A 22,413-nucleotide genomic window follows, 5' to 3' on the forward strand; every position below is an offset into this window, starting at 1 on the left:
GCATCTCCTGACATCGCGGCTCTGATCGGAGAGTGGAGAGTATCAAACGATGTCACACTCTCGGATCACAGACGCATTGATTTCGTTATCGGCATGCATCTACCTCCACCCACTCCATTTCGGAATCCGAGGAAGACAGATTGGGTAATGTATCAAACAGAATTGAACGCCCGAGTCACGATCCCTGGGAGGCGCATCAAATCCATTGCTGGAATTGAGAAGACAACCCAGATGATCACAACTAGCATGAGAAAAGCTTTCGAAGAAAGCTGTCCACTCAAGATGCCAAAGAAGGGTAAAACACCATGGTGGAACTCGGATTTGGCAAAACAGAGCAGAACGACAAGGATGCTCCTTAATCGTGCTCTGAAGGGCGAATCAAGCACTAGCTGGAATCGCTATAAAGAGGCACAGAAGGCTCTAAAGAAGAGCATAAGATCGGCTAAACGATCATCTTGGAGACGCTTTTGCGAAGAGACTAACTCTCTTGAGGCAACCTCAAAGCTGAAGCGGATTCTGGTCAAAGAACGTAGCCAGAAACTGGGTTACTTACGTTTACAGAATGGGAAGTACGCAGAAAGCGATGAAGAAACGGCAAATCATTTGCTTGAAGTACACTTCCCAGGCAGCATCCAAAATCTAATCTCGGGGCCAACAGGTGCATACAGCCCTCAACCGAGAGATTGGAATTTGGCATGCAAAGTAGTATCACTGGAGCGAGTGAAATGGGCATTTAACTCGTTCCACACATATAAGTCTGCAGGTCCGGATGGCATCATTCCTGCGCTAGTAATGGAAGGAATGGATGCCCTGGGTCGACACATTCGGAATATATATCGGGCATGCCTAGCACACGCTTATATTCCAATTATATGGCGAGATGTGAAGGTGTTGTTCATTCCCAAACCTGGAAAACCCACCTACACAGACGCAAAAAGCTTTCGACCGATCAGCCTAACGTCCTTTCTGCTAAAAGGACTAGAAAGATTAGTAGATCGGTTCATAAGGGATACACACATTCCTAAATGGCCACTTCACCATAGGCAACACGCCTACCAGAAAGGCAAATCCACGGAGACAGCACTCCATGAACTTACGGCAAAAATTGAAAAGGCGATGTCCGATAAAGAATACGCTTTAGGCGCATTCACGGAAATCGAAGGTGCCTTCAATTATGCCTCATTTGCGGCAATTTGTGATGCAGCAAGACAGCATGGAATCGAACCGCTGCTAATCAGTTGGATCCTTCACATGCTAGAGTGGAGAAAAATCCACATATCGGTCGGCCAGAAGTCTATTGAAGCACTGTTATGGCTCTTGGTGATGGATACCCTGCTATGGCTCCTGGAGGACAAAAAATTCTTCGCGCAAGCATTTGCGGACGACCTAGCCGTAATAATTACCGCCAAGTTTGCGGACACAGTATGTGACCGCTTGAATGCAACTCTGCATGTAATCCACAGCTGGTGCCTCCGCAATGAACTCACGGTGAACGCTAGAAAGACTGGACTAGCTATGTTCACTAGGAACGTCAGGTGGGGCAGCTATACGCTACCCACCTTAGCAGGGACGGAAATCCAGCTGGCACAAACAGTCAAGTACTTAGGAGTACATTTCGACTCCAAGTTAACGTGGAAGCATCATATCCAGGAACAATATCAGAAATCCTACAGATTGCTCTGGTGCTGTAGGAATGCGATAGGCAAGACCTGGGGACTTTCACCTAAACGGATATATTGGATGTATACATCCATAATAAAACCCATTTTGATGTATGCATGCATCGTCTGCTGGCCAAGACTGAACTTTGCTAACAGCAGGAAGCTGCTAACGCAGATTCAGAGACTTGGTTGCCTAAGTATTACTGGAGCAATGAGTACTACGCCGACTGCGGCACTTGAAGCCATCCTAAATTTACCCCCCATTCACTTGGAGGTGAAACGGAAAGCAACCAATGACGCATATAGGCTCGATGCCATTGGGGCGTGGCAAGGCGGCCAATCCAACGGGCATGCGTCTATATGGAAATTCCTTGAAAAACATCCGGTAGCCCTGATGCCGACCGATCATATGGTTTCCAGGTTCGTCTTTGAAAAGACATACACCGTCGTAATCACCGAAAGAGAAGAATGGTCGACAAGTGGCCATGAGTCTTTTCAGATTACAGACCTAATAATCTTCACCGACGGGTCAGTCACGGAGGATGGATCGGGTGCAGGCGTGTTCTCGGAGAATCCGATTATAGAACTCGCCCGAGCCCTCGGAAAAATGACGACCATATTCCAGGCGGAGATATATGCCATTTCATTGGCAGCAGAAGAATGTCTGCGACAAAAATGGAAGGGTCGCACCATTCGAATCTGTTCCGACAGTCGGGCGGCATTATCAGCACTAGATAGCAACAACATATCAAGCCAGTTGGTGTGGAGTTGTCATCAGGTGCTGCTGAAACTTGGCCGACTGAACGAAACATTCCTGATGTGGGTGCCGGGGAACTCTAACATCGCCGGTAATGAGGGGGCTGATAGACTGGCTCGCCGAGAGTCTGGATCCACAATGGTGGGCCCAGAACGAGCTCTTGGAATCCGACCATCTACTGTCAAGTCTACTCTGAAGGGTGAAATTGCAAGGATTCACGCAACCGAGTGGAGAAATTTGGACTCTTGCCGGCAAGCGAAAATCCTTGTGAAGGAGCCTTGGGGCACTAGAGCGGCATTTTTGTTGTCCCTTATGAAGTGAGACATGAAAACCCTAGTAGGGCTTTTGACGGGACACTGCCCCTTAAACTACCATATGGAAAAGATTGGGGTAGTCGTTTCGGCTGCAGCCAATGTGAGGAGGAGGAGGAGACTGCCCTGCACTTTTTATGCAGCTGCCCGGCATCCTCAGATCTCAGGTGAAGACACCTTGGCAAGGTTTTCTTCAATGAAGAATCTGCACACTCTCTGCCTCTTGAGAATGTTCTCAGATTCGCTAAAGCCTGCGAACACCGTAGGCGGGAAGCCATTGAATAGGCAACTTACGGGGATAGTACAATGGACCTAATAATGGCCTGAGTGCTGGGAGCTGCGGCTCCCCCCATTTAACTAAACTAACTAACCTTATCAGTGCGTACATCTGAGGGTGCTAATACCTCAGAGCCCATCCGTATGCGGAGGGGAATCCTCCAGGGGTTTTGTTGAGTCTCCTTTGGTTTTGTATGGCACTGAACCCCCTTTCATGGCTACTGAATGATGCTAGAGGGCATGGTTTGCAATAAAATATGGCCTACGTGCTAAGTGGGACTGACGACCATCTTCGAAGTCTGTTGCGAAGACATATTCAGCCGTGATATTCGGATGGAATTTGGATTATGCCAACTGTCGAATCCAGTCATCATGAACCGCATGCTGGACATATCATTGTTGGCCTCCACATCGAAGCTATGACCGAGACAGACTTCTACAAGTATCTAGGAATTCTGCAAGGAGCCCATGCTCGAGTTGGTGATCTGAACGATACAATGCTGTTCGAATTCCTGCGATGTGTAAAGTTGGTGCTGAAATCGCATCTCTAGGGAAAGAATAAAATAAGCGCGTTGAATGTATTCGCCATCCCTTCACTGGCTTATGCATTCAGAATATTGCCGTGGACAAAGACCGATCTGCAAATGTCCAGCAGCGGATACGGACAACTATGTCCAAATTCCAAATGCATCATCCAAAGTCTGCCGTGGAGCGGATGAACCTGCCTCGTGACATCGGAGGTAGAGGCGTGGTTGACGTGGCGGCACAACATCATCGCCAAGTCATTTGCTGTGCGCTTATTTTTACAGCAAAGAACAGACAAGTTCCTTTGCCTGTGGCTATCTGTAGGGCAGACTGTAGGCTGACTCCACTTAACTTGAAGGATCGATCTTTCAATCCTCTGAGTGGGGTGAAGTCGGACCAAGAGCGGATCGATGAATGGAAGTCGAAGGCAACGCACCGTAAACACGCGAATTGTCTTTGTCAGCCATTTGTCGATTTGCATTTGTCGAACAGATGGCTGTGTGGTGGGGAGCTTTTTGCTGAGACGGAGGCGTTCATGTGTGTCATTCAGGATGGCGTGCTTGCCACCCGAGCTTATAAAAAGCTCATCATGAAAGAACGGGTGGAGAACGACCAGTGCAGAATGTGTGGTTCGGCGTTAGCGACGTTGGACCATCTCATTTCTGGCTGTACTGTTATGGCACCGGTGCAATACATCACCAGGCATAATGCTGTATGTAAGGTTATCCATCAAAACCTTGCATATAAGCATGGGCTGATCACGGGAACATGTCCGGTTTACCGATATGAGCCGCAAGCAGTACTTGATAGTTCTGCTTACAGCATGTATTGGGACCGGCAAGTTCTGACTGATCGCCATACCGCACACAATAAGCCTGACGTACTGTTAGTTGACTAGAAGGGTCGCTCCGCGTATATTATTGATGTTGCTATCCCCCATAATAGCAACATTGAACGGAAATACGTGGAGAAGAAGGTGAACTATGAGCCATTGGCTCGGGAAATCAAAGAAACTTGGCGTCTCGAGCGGGTGGTTGTAGTTCCCATAATATTATCAGCTACAGGTATTGTACCTAAATCCCTGACGGGTTCCCTTGATGTCCTGGGACTTTCGCACAGTCTGGTTCAAACCTTGCAGAAGTACACCATTCTGCATACGTGCTCGATGTTGCGGGGAGTACTCGACGGATTCTCCCACTGACCTCACACCGGCCACTACTACCAGCGCCCCTTTAGTTTTTAAGTACTTAGTCCTAGTATTAGGCAAAATCCGACATCTGCAGATATTGTGATAACTCGGAAATAATAATCGTTTGCGTTACCATCCAATTGGATCAGAGGCTTGAAGTGTATTAGAGCACTTCATTCTAGACCGTAACGGTACACTACGGTAACACTGTAAGAGGCAATGTGGTCAGCATTGCACTCGCCCGAGATTATTACCCAGATTTGACTCAGGCACTTATTCACAGCTGGGCCGACTGGTATTCGACTTCAAATCTTGATTCAAATTCCACTGCCTCCAGTGAGATTTGAACCGCGATCTTCCATACGACAGCCTTGTGCTCTAACTACTCAGCTATCCGGATCACCAACCAAGCGTGACTCTTATGGCATGTCTTGGCTCAGTGGACTATCGTAGGAAGCGTTCAGCAGGTCTAACCTAAGATCTCTGCGCTACCTCAAACGTTATCTCCGTCTTTCTCTGACCCTCTAGCGTCTCAAAGAACAGGAAGCGCCTCAGTATCCATAAGAAAAAGCTTGGCATGTGGAGTCTTTTGGCTAGTGTGTTTCATCTTTCAGAATTGAAGGCTTCGGGAACTCGCCATACGTCCACCAACGGCACCAGTTATTCTAACGCAAAGTTTCCATCGGAAATACTTCTTCTGCGATCTGGGCGCCGGAATGTTGGTGTGATTCAGTGTTCAAATTTACGAGCCCATCTCCTCTGGAGTCTGGATGAGGCATGCCCTGGCATTGAAGTCTCCTCCAAACATAGTTTTTCTACTCTTTTCTGTGATATAGTCAAGATCTCGGATTTTCAGAAAGCATGTGGGTTCTAGGCTCGTAAGCAGAGTCATTTGACCGCTTTAGAGAGCGTACCTTTGTTTATTGGTTTCGGGCCCAATTTGTCAACGACTCTACCACCCTTCGTTTTCCGAACGGAAGATCCGATGGCCTAATAAGCAGAGCTAGCGGTCGTGTCCTCCTTCGACTCCTCACTTTTGGTTTTGACGGTCCACTTATTGTGTCTGCCTTAACTTCAGGCAGAGGGTTTTCTGACGGGACTACGTCATCTTATGTCTCCTCCCTCTTCGTCTTCTTCTTTTGAGTTTTGAGGAATACTTGGCTGAAATGTCTTTCAAATTGGCCTTTCTATTATTGCTTTTCAAGAAGTTTGCTTTGCGATGGGATATCTGTGATTCGCTTGGCGTTAACCGTGCTCTCTTCGGGAGCACGGTTGCTTCTATATTTCGCGCATCTTCTGTTACGGTTTACTAATTTGATTCAAATCACACTGTCCAATGGTGGTGGTGTCCTGAGGGACTGGCTCCTGATACAAGCCACAACTACCAATTGCCGATGGTTCCGAGGACTTCCAGTGTGTTCCGGTGTATATCAGGCATTAGAAGTTCGCTCTTCACCGAGAAACTACCAGAGACGCAAGCATAATGTTAGCTAGGTGGTCAGACCCGGTTACTCGGGAACCTTGGAGACGACACTCCCTGTATTGTAAGTGACACTTTAAGGATCGCTGATGATACCTGATGATGATATATGTGTATATTATTCATGTGCAAAAATATAAACTGCAAAGGATTCACTGATTGACAAATATGAATGAAGTCCGAATAGTATTCCTAACATAAGTCCATCTTTCGAAAGTTTGAGCCTACTAGAAAATGATTCATTATCCACGATAATGGACCATGCACAAAAAGGGTGTCTAAAACCCGAAAATTATAGCGAAATTTCATTGAAAATTTCATGGTGGATACATCACATTTGCATTCCCCTCGTCGACATAGCCCAAAGGTAAATATCTGTGAGCCGATTCGCTTTAGGGGTATGGACAACCTAACGAATAGGGCACAGGGGGAATTTGGCTAATATATGATATCCACGATATCAGCTATTCTTACGGATAAATTTCAAGGGACGTCGAAAGGTTTTAGACGGTTGAAAACTCTAAAAAGTCTTTAGGAAGACCTTACTTATGATTTGGACTAGATGGGTGTTTTCAGGGTAGCTACGAAACCCGAAAAGGATAGTTAAGAAGGAGTCGTTTTCTTACTCCCAAAGAACAGCCTTCCTATGTTCCTTTGCTATTCCTAATGGAGCCACATCGTATCATCTAGTTATAAAAACCGGAAGTATAACCTAACTATAACAATATTCTCATGGAAAACAACATAATATTCAAGAATTTTGCCAAAACAGGACATCCTAAACATTGCCCTCAGATTTTGTTAATATCCCAAACCATCTCGAAAATCTGCTCCTTTTCCCTACATGCACGAATGAAAGAAATTTCCATTAAGACCACTCTAAGTGTTACATTCTGGACGGTCACCGACATTTTATTGAATCAATTCTAGTCGAGTCGTACCCAAAAAGCAGCATATTCAAGTGCAGGGTTAGATGATCCCATTTCCATCCATTATTGAATTTAGAGGCGAACACACTGAAGGTCCTGTGTTCGCATTTTCTGCAAACACTCTGCAACGAGTTCGAGGATTGACATTCCGTGCTTTAGGGGCATTTTCCTTGTTAGCTTCATTAAAAAGTCATGTGAGTTGTGGTTTAGTGTTGAGTTTGAAATCGTTTCAGGATTTTGAGTGGGTTAACATACCAGATAATCTCGCAACATGTACATTTCATTAAGATCCGTTTTTCGACCTAATGAATGCAGTGTATTGAAACGGTATAATTTCTGTTTGGTTGGGTGAAATCTGTATGGAATGTTTAGTTTGTATCGCACAATGTGTAGTTTGACTTGCAGTGTTTGCTGAGGCTTCCTACATTTTCTTTACGAATGAAAATATGTATGTAATGTAAACAAGAAAAGTATCCAAAAACACTGAATTCTAGTTTGTATGAGCTATGAGGTTACGTTTGACAATCGAATCAACAAAATGCTAAGGAAGTTATTTTGAAAGAAAAAGATTTAACTGGATTTTTTGTCGACTCGTTGTCCTGTGCATATAAAGGCTCTGAAAAACTCTTCTAACATTTACCACAGTGTCTTCCGCTGTCTCGCCCTCTATGATAATGGAGATGAAGATATGGTATTAGACCAGTGGCATAACAGGCCATGATCACATATGTAATCCTTATCGACCGTTTTTTTTTCGGAGGTAGAAATCTTCCAAAAATATTGGCACGCATGTTCCAGCGTGTGGGAATTTTACCCTTAAAATCGCCGCTTAACTCCTGTGTTCTCTCCGTGGAACCACCACAAAGTTCTGAGGTAGCCATGGCTCTAGCCTCTCTCCGTTTGTCCACCGATTGCATTCCCAGCCGCCCCTTTCTCACCTCCTCTGTCTCTTTCAACCTGCGCTGAATCCGCCCTACCATGTCGTTCACTGCATACCAGTTTTTTTGGCCACAAGCCCCAATTATATTCTCCGGTGCGGAACAGGTTCCTCCCGATGTCTCCTCTAGACTCTTCTCTTCATCAGCGGATCTCGAACCATGGAAGAGAACATGCTCCGGAATACCCACGCAGCTGGTACATTTGGGTGAGTTGTCTAGTTTAAACCTGTAGAGGCATTCACGGTAACCACCATGTCCCGTGAAAAACTGCGTGAGATAATAGTTTATCTCACTATGCGTTCTCTGCATCCACACCTTGATGCTGAGAATCAATCTGTGGATCCATTGACCCTTTTTCTCTTAAGGTGGTCTTCCTACAAACCACAACAGCGGTCGCAGAACAAATCGATGTGGAACACCCTCGGAGACAATGTGTTCTTTGGTTCCATTGCCTGTGTCGTACCGAGCCTTCAATCTGTTGAATAGTTGTCGACTAACGCAGATAAGTAACTGAGTGCACTAATCGCCACCAATGACCTTGTAAGGCTCCAACTGGCAGAGTTGAACACGTCAAGGGTAATCACAGCAAAATACTTGCTAATGCCTTCCGTGCATCGCATTTTCAGTCAAACCAGTGATCAGTTTGATGGCATCGACGTTGAGTGTGGTCATACAGAAGCCGAATTGTCCGCCTGATAAGCCTCCTAGAATCTCTACAGCCGCCATCAATCTGTTGTAGATTATTTGATGGTGTGGACCTGTAATTCGCACTGAAGTGAACTCACTCCCCAAGATTGATTTGAACATTGAAGTCGATAGGAAAAGACTGAAAGGCCGACCGAAGCAACAATGACTTTATAGACTAAACGGTGATTTGCAGGCCTTGCGACTCTATTTAGATCAAGCCTAATAGTGAGCAAAATGGCAAGACCGGTCAATACCCTGCTTTTGAGCATGGCAAAGACTGAAGGAAGCGAAGAAGAAGTAAAGGAGCTTAAATTGCGCACAGCATATTGTAAAAAAAATAAATCTTAACTTAGGGCGCACCACGTCAAAAACATCTACACGACATCATTCTTGGATTTCAAAATTGTTTTTTCAGTTTCTTCTACTAGTTTTCGCCACGTATCTCTACTATTCTAGGAAAAAGTATTATTTTTATTGATGACTCTAGTTTGGTTTACGTGGTTGCCATTAGTAACGAGTTGGTGGTTGACTCCACTTCGGACTTCCTATTTCTCCAAAATTTACTTTAACGCAGCACGAGACATTTTTAGTCTTCATATCTCGGGCTGTTCCGCTCGAAACGTCTCACCATAGGGTCAAAGCTCTTACTGTGCAAAACAATAATCTTGCCAGTCCTCATGTTTTCCTCGGAGACTTGGGTTCTTAGCAAGAAGAATTGCGAATTCTTGGCCGCGTTCGAGAGAAGAATCCTCCGAAGAATTTTTGGCCCCCTACATGAGGATGGACGATTCCGTAACCTACATACCGATGAAATCTATGAGCGATACCATGACCGCCAGGTTGTGGATAAAATCCGGCTCAATAGGTTACGGTGGGTGGGTCACTTAATCCGTATGGATGAGGATGATCCAGCCCGGGAAGTCTATAAGGGTAATTTCTATGGTAGAAAAAGAAGACGAGGCAGACCCTGCCTAAGATGGAGCGATGGTGTAAGTCAGGACGCCAGATAGCTTTAGGAATATCGAATTGGTGGACCTCGGCCCTTAGTAAGGCAGGCCTAGACCGGATACCGGTTGTTGCGCCGTTGATGATGATGACATGCCGGACTGATTATACCAATTCTTTTTCTTTTTCTTCAGTCTTTGTCCCGTTCACAAGCGGGGTCGGCTCGTGTCAATCGGTTTCGTCATTCGGTTCTATCAGATGCCTGATTTGCAATCGCGACACTTTCAAATCCCCATTTAGCGTGTCAAATCACCGTTGTTTCGCTCTTCTTTTGGTCACTTACCATCGACCTCCAGGTTCAGACCAATCTTGGCAAATGAATTCCAGTTAGCACGAATTACATGACCATACCATCGAAGACGATCCTCTTCCGCAATTTTTCCACGATCCGTTCAACCCCATATCGATGGCGGATATCCTTATTTCGGATGTGATCAAAACGTGTTACGCCACTAGCCCAACCCAACATTTTCGCCCCCCTTACCGCAGGACGGCGTTCATTGTCTTTTATAGTCGACTAAAATTCAGAGCCATAAAAAGTGACTTTCGTTGATACGAACACCAGTTGTGGAACACCACCTCATCTAGGTTGCATTAACGCGTGAAGCAACCTCATAACCCAGTTCTCCATTGGCTGATAGCATTGACCGGAGGTATCTAAATCACTCAGTTCTGGACAAGTTACTGCTTCTAACAATGATTGTGCCTGTTTTATGGGAATCGGTCTTCAAAAGTTCTGTTGCGTCAATAGTTCCGCAGTTGTTGACAAATCCGGCTTGGTTCACCGTTGTTTCAAGGATTTCGCGAATTCAGTTGTAAAGAATACGTTCAAAAATCTTCATGGTGTGGGAAAGTAATCGAATCGGACGGTAATTTGAACATTCTGCTGGACTACCTTTGTTTTTCCATATTGCAACTGTGATACTTTCTTGCCAGTCAGATGGTGTTCTACCTTCCGAATAATCCGATTAAAGAATTCACTGAGGCACAGTGTTGAGTCCCAATTATCTCTTCCAGAGCTCAGATATGATGTCGTCAGATCCTGTTGCTTTCCCCGATTTCATTGCTTTTATTGCTTCCTCGATTTCAGTTGCGCAGACAGGTGCATCCAGATCAGGTGACCCTACTTCGGAACGTGACAAAGACTGAGAAAGAAGATAATTTTTATTTATTTATTAAATAGAGTCGTTTAAAATGTGTGTACCCTGGCGTATTTCGAGAGGAATCGCTGGTAAATCCTCGCCTAAGGGACGCGCTCTTTGCGCCGGAATCACTGATGCCATCAGTGATCCCTGGACGTATACCAGCTCAGTCTCCTCTTTGCGGTTGTAATGTCGTGAAAGTCCTGAATTTGTCGGAGTCACGCTGTAAGGTACCTCGCGATGCGAAAAATTTTACTGATTCCGTCATAAATTCAGTTATATGCCTGAAAATGACAGCCTCCAGACAGGCCTGATGACAAGGGGGATTAAGGGATGTAATTTGTCCTGGGCACGGAGTTTTCTCGAAGGCCGGAAATCGAGACTTTAATAAAATTGGATAGACATTCTTTTAATTTTGGCTCACACTGAGAGCAAATTTTTCTCAACGGTCGCGCTTCAGCATGGATGCTTCGTGAAGCATTCAAGTTACCGTAAATCAGTCCATTCACTTCAAAATTTGTTAGAGAAAAGCGAATCTATGCTTTGCGGAGTTAAGGAAGGTTTACATAATAATCATATTGTTACTGGCAACAAAAACCCTAAACTGAGATAGGCGTTAAGTGGAACAGAAAAGTTTAACTCATTGGACTTCAATTTCTGAAGACTAGCTCAGGATTTGCATTCCCAGACTAGGTTCCTGGAGTGCCAGGGGAGGATGTAGATTAGGTTGTCTATCCCAGGACCGGGCTATATTTTCGAGAAATTGATGGATTATCTGGAGGATCGCTACCTTCTGTATGAGCGTCTGGAGTGCCAGAGGAGGGTGTAGGTGACGTCGTCTATCCTAGGGCCAGGTATTTGGAACGCTTCCTACTAAATCTCGACACGCGAGAAGAGCCACGAACGGTTAGTTATCCAGATTATGTGTGTTTTGAAAAAAAGTCACATATACTGTGAATAAGTGGAAATTCTCTTCGGAGTAGGAACCGAGAGACCGCCCGCAGTTCGTCGGCAACTGGTTCGTGTATAAGCCCAATGCATGATGAGACTGGCTATTTCCTTACCCAGCTTTCATGCGAACATGGAGGTTTTCGGCATTATTTTTATAAGCCTGCTAAAGAATAATACCCTGACTGTGTTTTTGCAATGGGGTGGTGGGTGACACCGACCACACTTCTTATTCTTGTGGATAGGATTCGTCACCAATTTAATGCAGATATAGGGGACCTCTCTCCAGACAACATTGCATTCGAGTTCCTCTTCAATCGAAGATATTTACGCCGGACCCAGTGGGATACCTTCCGGGAGGTTGTTATTTGAACTCACCAATTTCCCTCCTCTGCAACCTTCCTGTTGATGGATGAGAAAAGAAGTTCATTTATATTAATACTCCCTAGAGAACAGTGCCAGGCTAGCCCGCTGATAACTGGGAGGTATTTAGTTGGTAGTCAGATGGACCTTAAAGAACATTGCATTGCGGAAGATAATATCAGAAGCGGCAGAACTTAAAATACTGCATACTTCAAGGAAGATTCAGCACTATTGCAAGTAAAGGAGATTGGGACTGTGGACTGTTTACGCCTGAAAAGTTCTTTTGGGAATCGGCCTCCAAGGCTACGTCTTATTCATGAAATTCAGAAATGATGGAGACAGTCAAAAAAAGAACACGAAAAGCATTTAAGTGAGGGACATTTACTGACGTTTATTATCAGTTTATTCACTGAAGGCTAATGCATCAAAGGGTCCAAATTAAGTTACCAGGGAGCACAGTTTAATGGAAATGAAGCAAGGATAAACAGTTCAGGCATATCTGCACAGAATTAGTACAGAGATGCGAGTAAACGAAGGAAGGAAAGAAGGAACCCATCGGTTAAAAAAGATGAGCGCCATGTGATAATTGACGGGAAAAAATTGAGAGAAGGTAATTTTCAGAGGAGTTTTATCGAATCAAAGGCTTTAGAGAATCAGTACATAGATATTTCACAAAGCCAGGTTCCTCTTTAGATATTAATAGAACTAAGTCCATTGACAATCTTTCGAGATTCTTGGGGTACTTCGGAACTGGAATAAGATCGCAGCTTTTTGAAAATGGGGATAATAGAACATTCATTCTTAAGGTATGAGAGGTAGCGCTTTCTACCACTTTTGTTGAAATTAAGCATTCAGGAAGGGAGATGTATTATTTACAGTTAACTAGCAATATTATTTTCAACTTTACCAGTATGGAACTCTATCAAACAAAGAGTAAGGGGTCGAATGGGGTGGGACTTGGAACAATTTGCGTTCAGCACAAATGTAGAAGAAGGCGAGGGAGGAGTTTAACCCCGAAAAGAAGTAAACCCAAAGGAAGTCAAAGGACTATTCTGGTGGATTGAATAGAAAAAGCAAGCTTTTATTATTCAAAATAATTTAATCGCTAGAAATACCGTATAATTTCCCTCAGATGTTGCACACCAGGATAAGTATCCATCAAAAAAAGGGTATTAGAGTAGAGGATTGCAAAACTAGGAAGATCACCCCAGTTGATCATGGGAAGGTTAGCTTCGCCCCAGAGTAAGAAAGAGAAGGACGGGAAAATGACAGTTAGGAGTTCAGATCGACTCATAAATAACTGTTCATGGACGTGGGAGAGCCAAGGTCAAGAAAAGTACACACAAACCGAGTTAGGAGGGCAGAGCTTAAGGTAACAAAATCATAAGGGGCTACAAAGGAGAAGAAAGTGGGTCCGACATAGAAGGTGCTTGTTACATATATCTTCCGTAACAAAGCTGGCTTTAGTGCCACGAAGACCTGATGAGATGCTAGGGGGTCTAGCGTATGCTGCCTGAATATGGGTGGTGTTGATGACTAGGACACTTGCCGTGAGAATTGGACGATGTCTTCAAGTTGCAAATATGACGTATTTCCACTATGTCCACTCCATGAACATGGACGTCTTCACAATGACCGTTGCAGATTAGAGCGACAAAATTATTGCCAGGGGAAGAAACTTCCAGGTGTTGAGCCGAGCGAGCTTCTTCCGCAGCTTGCTTGTCACCTGAAAAATTTTGCTGGGGACATGTCGTTTTGTTGATGCATTCATAAATTTCGTCTAAGATGCAATTTGGATGCTGGCTGATACTGTGCAGTGTATCGATTGCACAGTAATGCGTGAATGGAGAATCAATTTTGCACTTGGCCAGCGCCTCTTCGCTGGTTTCAAAATAATTGATTCCAAGGTAACTCGCGGGAATGTCGATCATTGTGTAGTTTTCCTTGCCTAAACTGTGTGGAATCCTGGTGCATCGAATAATCTCGAAGTCTTGCTTCTCAATGATGGGAAAATCTTCGGAGATTACAATTCCGGATGCCGACTTCCTGATGTAAGTCTTTCAACCCACAATAATGTTGCCTGTTCCGGCTTGAATTGCACCTAATGCTTCATATCGCTGTCGAAAATCCTTCAGGAAAGCGGAAGTACGTTGGTAAGCTACAAGAAACTGGTGATTGACTTTGTCAATTACGGGATTCAGCTTCTTGTTAAGTGTTTGTTGAGTATCTTTTAAAACCTGGTTCGTAGTTAGAAATAAGTGATCTTGGTGTTGCATGGTTTCAAAAAGACGCTCCTGGTTTTCGTGCAACTTGTCGATATCGTTCGACTTCGTTGTTGATGCCAAAGATTCCTTGTAGTACATTCCCCAAGCCCCTCGTCGTTGCCTGGTTTGAATCCAGGGTTTCATGGCGTCTATCGTTCTATCTCTAGCGATTTCATCATTGGACAAATCGCATACCTACTTGCTCAGCATAAATTACTTCCTCCGGGTATTTAACGGTGTACTTGCTTTTTGATGGGACCAAACACGCGAGCATGGTTACCAACGTGAACATAACCTTTGATATTTTAGAGACTCTACCTCTGGGCTGCGGCCTTCATTTCCTCGCTCTTAACGATTCCTTCGCAGTCGAAGGCTCCTGATTGACGTAATGTTATCTATTCTGTTGTAGCGTCTAATTGGTGACTTGTTCGTCCTTCGGTAGGGGGCACACTTTGGTGATGGGACATTTAATGAAATTATGAGCCGCCCTGATGGTTACGACTCTAACTAAGCCATCGCTTCCAAGATGCAACTCTGTGATTCTGCATTGATGGACAATTTTCAGTTGGTTTTTGTAATACCTATGTAGATGGCATGATCCTGCTGAACCATAGCAGGCAATTTAAAGGTCCTCAGCTTGGTTCTTAAACCCACAGCAATGTTAAATATTTAAATAGCGTAAAAGAAATCCATGACTACACAGGAAGGCTTAATGAATACACTTTGCATCCAAAAAGAAAAATTGGTGGTGTGAATGTGTGCGAATATATATCACTTTAAGTAAGTATAACACGTGGTCATGGTTGCAGACCTTTGTAAACTTGACACAGGAAAGTAACGACGGTTCAACTTGATCCTTGACCCCGCTATAACAGGTAGAGTACCTTATCCTGGAAACGAAGAGCCATTTATGAGAAACAATGATCCTTAACTCGGGGCCATCGGTGTTAGCAAGAGAATTAACTGAACGGAATGCTGAGTAGAGTACCGATGCATCGTCGTCGGTGCTGTAGGCAATCCAGCATGGAGGAAATAAGAAGAAACATCTGGAGTACTCCAGAAACAGTGTCGGGAAAAATAGTTCGTAGATTGTGGGAATGCAAAGTTCTCACTAACGGCATTATACAAAATATTTTGATAGTGCGGATATTGCATTAGCATCACCACAGTGCATTCGCAAATGGGATTGTGTACTATTTCTAAAGTAAAAAAAGACATTTCTCATAGGCCATCTTCCGTTCTCTCTCTCATGATATTCCATCCAGAATCATGGGTCAGACGGTAGCTATGTTATCTTATATGGACCGTAAGACCCCCCCCCCTTATTAACAGAACAATCAATTCAACGAATAGTGGTTGATGAATAGCCACCAGACGCAAATCATATATTTTTCATGTATTACCTTTGACTTCTACTTCACGATCCACTCTTGGTCCAACTTCAACTCACTTGGAAGTTTGATCGATCGATCTTGCAAGTTAGCCATGAGTCATGAAGCAAATTTACATTTAAGAGACTCGTTTAGAATTTCGGCAGCTCAGAGAGTCTTTGCATGTTGTCACTCGTCTCGTCTGTCTGTTCGATAGACGGCCACACGCATTTTTCTTAGAAACGGACATACCATCGAATGGGGAAGTGGGAACTGCGAATGCCCACCCATCCAGTGGGTTACATCATTCTGCTTGGAATCTAAGGGGGTCTCCAAACATGCCAAATGGGGTGTCAAAATCGTCTTTACTGAATATTGTCATGTGGGATATCAAATGAAAGCTCTCGGTTAGTGCTTTTCAAAGCTGGTATCAGTTCTGCCATTTAATGCACAAGGAGGAAGATGCCGGCTGTCATTTCTTTCACGGACCTACTGCCAGAACTTATCCAATAGAAAAATCTGAAAAATCACGATGATGCCACTCTACGGTGCCTAGGGTTCGAAATGCTGATATTTTTTTTAATAATGTGTACTATACATTGCCATAAATTTCAGCAATTGACTCTAAAACCCTCCTTAAGTTCATCCCAGGATCATGCAGTAAAATAGGCTCAAATATAAAACTTTGCATGTCAGCAGCACAAGAATGTGCTGTGTGCAAATGTTTCCTACACGAAGCGGTTGAAGGTGTCTCGACTGGCCTTTTATGCTTCTTACTTCATTAATTGACACGGAATGTCAGGATTAGGTTTTTGAGAGCTTTCAAGACAATGTCAAGGGTACTGGTTTTGAAGAAAGTTAGTTTATAGAGAGGAAGACTTTTACAAACTCGCTAACGAAAAGGCCAGCAAGCGAGGGTCGAGTCTTGGAGCCACCCGAAGGTGCTGGTGAATCTGAATGGTTAAAATTGGATACTTGTTGTTTTATCGCAAAGCCCCGCCACGTGGTTGGCAATATGAATGTTGATTTTGGGAAACCCAACCATCGAGTTTAGTACAAACCACATTCCGACTAAGACCTGCTAAACGTTTAATTTACTGCTGAATTTTTTCCCTTCTAGGTTTAAAAATTTACATTGAAATTCGTTGATTTTTTTTATAGTCGAACAGTGGTGTTAAATTTTCCTTCAATGATACATACATGAAATGCTTTGCATAATTTGCGATGTCAAAAATTAGTAAGTCAAAATGACTCTCTTTCTTCAATGTGCAAGCATTCGTGAGTGTGATTCACCGACAAATTATGCACAATGATATGAGCTATTATTCGTATGAAAGAATCTTTCCACCCATGTGCCTCTTAAATAGTTACTAAGTGAATGCAAGTTAACGTTAATCTGAAATTATTTTTTCAATCACTTGCTCCTTATGAGAGGGGGAGGAAAGAGGATGGGGTTGCCAGCGGCTCCGAAGTTTCCTCTGGACCTGGGATATCCAATGGATCCAATGGAAAAAAGATAGCGCACAGGGTCGCGTAGTTTTCACCTCAGAACCACATATTTTTCATAATTTTCACCCCGGTCCCGGATTTCCTCTCTACTACATAGCAGTCGCTATATTGTTTTCCCATTCAAGGAATTTTTTGTCCAATTTACTTTGAAGATAAAGTTTCCATGAACTTTTCTGTAGACTACAACAAACCTCACCAGGATTGTAAAGACGTTTGAGGAAAAGTAGCATTATCAGTTCGACATTTTTATATTCTTTAAATACAGCGGAACAAAACAAAAACTTACGGCAATGTATGGCCAAAATAAGAAATTTTAAAGAGAGAATATCCTTTCATGCATTGAAGATTTACGTTAGTTACTTACCTCTGAAGTGTGAGAGGTACATAAATAAAATCACCAACAGTACAACAACCGGCATCCAGTTTAGGCTTGCTTTCCACTAATTCCCCTAATTCCACATTCCTAATAGTTCTCTGCAGTCCATCATCAAATTTGAAACAGGGTTTGCCACGTCATCTTTTTCTACCGTAGATATTGCCCTTGTAGACATTCCAGGCCAGATCATCCCCTTTCCAACGGATTAGGTGAGCGGCCCGCCATGACCTATTGTGTACGATTTTACTCACAACCAGACGGTATCGTTTATAGGCTACGGAATCGTTCATCCTCCTATAGCGAACCGAAAAGTTCCCGTAGGATCTTTTCCCCGAACGCTGCTAAGAGTTCTCAATTTCGATTGCTAAGAAACCGAACCTCTGAGGGATATGCAAGCACTACAAGACCATTGCCTCGAGCGGTGAGCGCTTTGATCCTTTGGTGAAGAGATTTTTTTGAGTTGAAATAGACTCTGTTTACCAGCACAAAATTTGTGTTGTTGCGATTTTTGACCCGAGATAGGAGAAATTATCAACGGTTTCAAAGTTGTATTCTTCTATCCATATTGTTCCCAGCTAATCTGTGCTATTTTATGATGTTGTTTCTGCTGATGCTGACGTTGCCACCATCTACTTCGTCATTAAAATCGTCACCTAGATGTAGGTTAAAGAATTGATTGCAGACCCGCCAAAATTATATTTAGGTCCATGGAAATCCATAAACCAATCACAGCCGTCAACTTTTTCACAATGCATTAGATGAAAACAAAGTAAATCACCCGAAGCGAGAACAAATGAAACGTTGTCAAGTAATTAAAAGTCAAATATCAACAATTTCGCTTGGCGTTTATGGCCGTTATGTGGCATGACCCAACTAACTGTCACCAAATTATACATTTCACACGAAACAATGGCTTTATGTCTAGTGTCTCCCTAATCTATTTGCTAGGAATGGCGAGAAAAATATTTAGGCTCGTTGCCAATACTCCATGTGTTAATGGGTTTTGGGCATTTACCAACAACCAGTGAGCGCATTGGAAAGCTGAAAACCAGTGAACATTTTTACATAAAATTCAAATAACTTCAAAGAAGTGCTCGGGAAATTCCTGAGCTTTCCATTGAACGATGCGAGTGCGAAAATGCCAACAAAAAAATGGAGAATTTGTATTGTGGACGTGAATAACGAATGGATAAATGTGTGCACTATAAAATATATTGCAAGCGTTTAGGGTTGGATGAGGGAGAATCGATGCGGGCGTTTATTCTGCGGTGGAGTATGCGAACATCTAAGCCTTATTAAAAAGTCTTATACTAAGTAATCGGTGGTGTAAGCAATATGCTGCCTAAGAGAGGTATCGATGCTTTTGTCCAAGTATAACTTGTATCTCTTGTATTCGCTCTATCGTCTAAAAGAAGCTCCTCTCAAAATTGAGTGATATTTATGAGCTCCGCCTGTACAGAGATGATCCATGCTCAGTTGGATGCAACAGTGGCTCTCATTTTTTCCCTCTCACATATTAATATGTATATATCCAATTTATTGGTTTACCCACATTGGGCGCCAATAACGTAAAGACGACTCTTTCCTAACAAGTCCTTTATTATTAGCTACAGAATGAGTTTTTTCCTAGCAACACGTCTCCTGCGGCTAATTTCGAAAATAGTAGGACATCATGTTATTTAAAAATGAAACCTTATACGCCCCAGATCCTTGCTCGAGGCTCCATTACCCAAGTGATGGTTCATTTTCTTCGAAGAAATATATTTTTTCGATTATTCGCTTGACAGAAGCAACAGCTCCATAGCAAAATTCATTGACGTTGTGCCAGACTGTAAACAATTCTGGTGAAATACATTACCAGAATAACTATTTAGTTTAAATATTTAGGTATTGTCTACCAAAAACTCCTTTTTTGTGAACAATCGAACTTTTTTCTTTCCTGAGGCTTCTTTAATCTCCCATTGTTCATACTCAATAAAGTATAAGCTCATAATGACAACAGAAGTGTTTCATCTTGAAATCCTCTTTTGTGTCTTTTAACATTAACTTTCCATAATTTTCAATTTTCTAGTTGTCTGGTCAATTCCTTGGTGGAATTGTTTTCCGAGGATTAGCATGTTACGCATACTAAATTCCAAGATCATAACTATTAATTTTGTTATAATCACCTCAAGCACCAAAATAGAAATACCGGCACATAATTAACTGATACATCAATTACGAGCAGAAGAGCCCCCAGTAGATAGAATGATTTTCGGCCCAGAGTTTGTCGCACTTCGCGCCAGTGCCTGGGATGTATTTGGGTGAGCACATAATCTTCATATTTCCAAATGTGCGAGGTTGCAGCACTGTATTAACTCGCATTAATTATAACCGCCCATCTGTCTCCTCTGCCCATATCTCTACAAGAATACCGTGAAGTATTAATTCGAAGGGAGGGTACTGTTCTGCATCAGCATGTTCAAATCGCAGATCCAGCACTCTCTCCGGTCGTGATCCCTTTGGTATCGCGGTTATCATTGGGCTTACTGGGTTCCATTTTGTTTGTGCCTACAGCACTTCCTCCAAGAGATTATGGGATAACTATTTCGAGCCGTCGCTCACCTCTCGTATCTCCTGCAAGAGAAAGTAATGTGGGCCGGGACTTAGGTGTGGTAACGCATTTAATGCAAGATACTCATTTAATCCGAAACGATGCGAATACTTTTCATAGCCACCATGTTCCGTAGGAAACTGCATCAAATGACAATTTAACTCTCCGTGTTTTCGCGCGGCCCATTAATCAATGCATGGGATCGGCGTATGATACTAGCCGCTCTTTTCTGGATTACCCCCCAGTCGCTGCCATACCTTATTGACTTTTCAGCAGTCTGCAATAAATTCCTTATTTCCTTATGCCTCATTCAGTGGAAGATCCACGGACTTATTTTCGCAGTGGTACACACTGCTCCACCCAATGCTGTCTTACAAGCTCTGAGCATTTTCTGCGTGAATGGTCGGTCTGCCAAGCTTCTCCCGTCCACAGCTCAGTCTACCGCCCGCGCGGAAATATAAGTTGCTGACAGTAGCCTGCAACTATCTTCTGCCCCTTTTCAATATTAGACATCTTCCTTTGATGTCTTTGCTCGGGCATGGTCAAAGTGCACTTCAAGTTTATCCTGCCATCGGTTACGCCCCCGGGTATATAATTATCGATTTTGAGACGACTTTGTAGGCACCTACTGGAACGTTGACAGAATTTGGTTATTCGTCACGCTGACTTGATGGTGAGTATGGTTTCACTCTCAAATCAACGTAGTCCACGTCTTCAAGAATACACTATGCTATAACTACAAGCATCATTATGTAGGCGGCAAAACCAATCAGCGTTGCCTTCATAAGGCACGTAAAAGTGAAGGATTCCATCCTACACATGTATAAAGATAAAAAAAATCTGATCGTCAAGATTTTCTGGTTCAAGCAGTAGTTTAATTTCCAGCTGTCATGCAAATGTCATTGTGGTCTTGTAGCGCCACATGCGTCAATTGTATACTGACACAGCTAAGCCACCTTTTTCATCTCCCTTTCCTTCGCGACGTGACTTTAGGGTTGAGCGTACCAAGACACCAGCTAACATTTCTAGCTTGTTGCTCCTTCCATCTCCAACCCCGAGAAAAATTACCTGGTGGCCGCTCTTCAAGCAAATTAGTTCACCCACCAGACCTACTTTCTCACATTTTTTTTAACTTGCAGGTGCCACATACAACTTCGTAAAGTTTCGAGTAGGACTTGGCACCTGGTATCCTCCTCTAAGTCCGCTATCAACACGTCCAAATCGCGAGTAATTATTTTAGGGTTGTGGTCTCTAGGGTATAATACCAAACTGCCTAATGTTTCTTCATATTAGATGTGGTCAGCATTGTCCTCCCCCGAGATTAATACCCTGATTTGACTCAGGTACTCGTACTCATTCGCAGCTGATTCGACTGGTATTCGATATGGAGCTACGATAACAAATCCCTCTACCCCCAGTGAGATAAACCGCGACCTTCCGCTGCAAGAGCTCAATGCTCTAACCACTTGACCCATTCGGACTACCATATTAAATTATTGTACTATTAGAAACGTAGCAAATCTAGATATGGAAACTGTAGATTTTCCACCTTACTAACTTCGAAATTTCGATTCTTTCCCGTATAGTTTGTCTTCAAAAAGTTCTAATTGTTGCGTTTACAATCGTATTCTTAACCTAACCGAATTTCTATAAAATTCGCCTATAATCGCCTGATGATTTAACCCTTGAAAGCAGATCTTGAGTAGCCCCGTACTATTTGCCAAACAGCTACCATCATTTACAGCGTGCCGATCTGGGCATCGTCTTTTACCTTAAGCACTATGCGCCTGGCTGAATTTTCGGTGAAATTTTTCATTAGGTGCGCCTTTCTTCTGCACTTGTTGCACTTTCTTGACCTGTCATGTTGCTCTGAAGCATCCCTTAAGAGATACTTCCTCTTTGCATGACTAAGACCGTTCTTTTCTGCTATAGAAGCGGTCTGTATGTACTCATATACATGGCTCCCTCATTCTTATAATTCAAGTATTGTCTATACCGCTATCATGGTTATTTTATCATAACATGGGTATCTTTCCACGTGGTAACTTCGTCTGTGTAGGTTCTTGGATTTGAAGGTGAAGGTTACCTCC

This window comes from Hermetia illucens, chromosome 4 (assembly GCF_905115235.1).
Source record: "Hermetia illucens chromosome 4, iHerIll2.2.curated.20191125, whole genome shotgun sequence".
Lineage (NCBI taxonomy): Eukaryota > Metazoa > Arthropoda > Insecta > Diptera > Stratiomyidae > Hermetia > Hermetia illucens.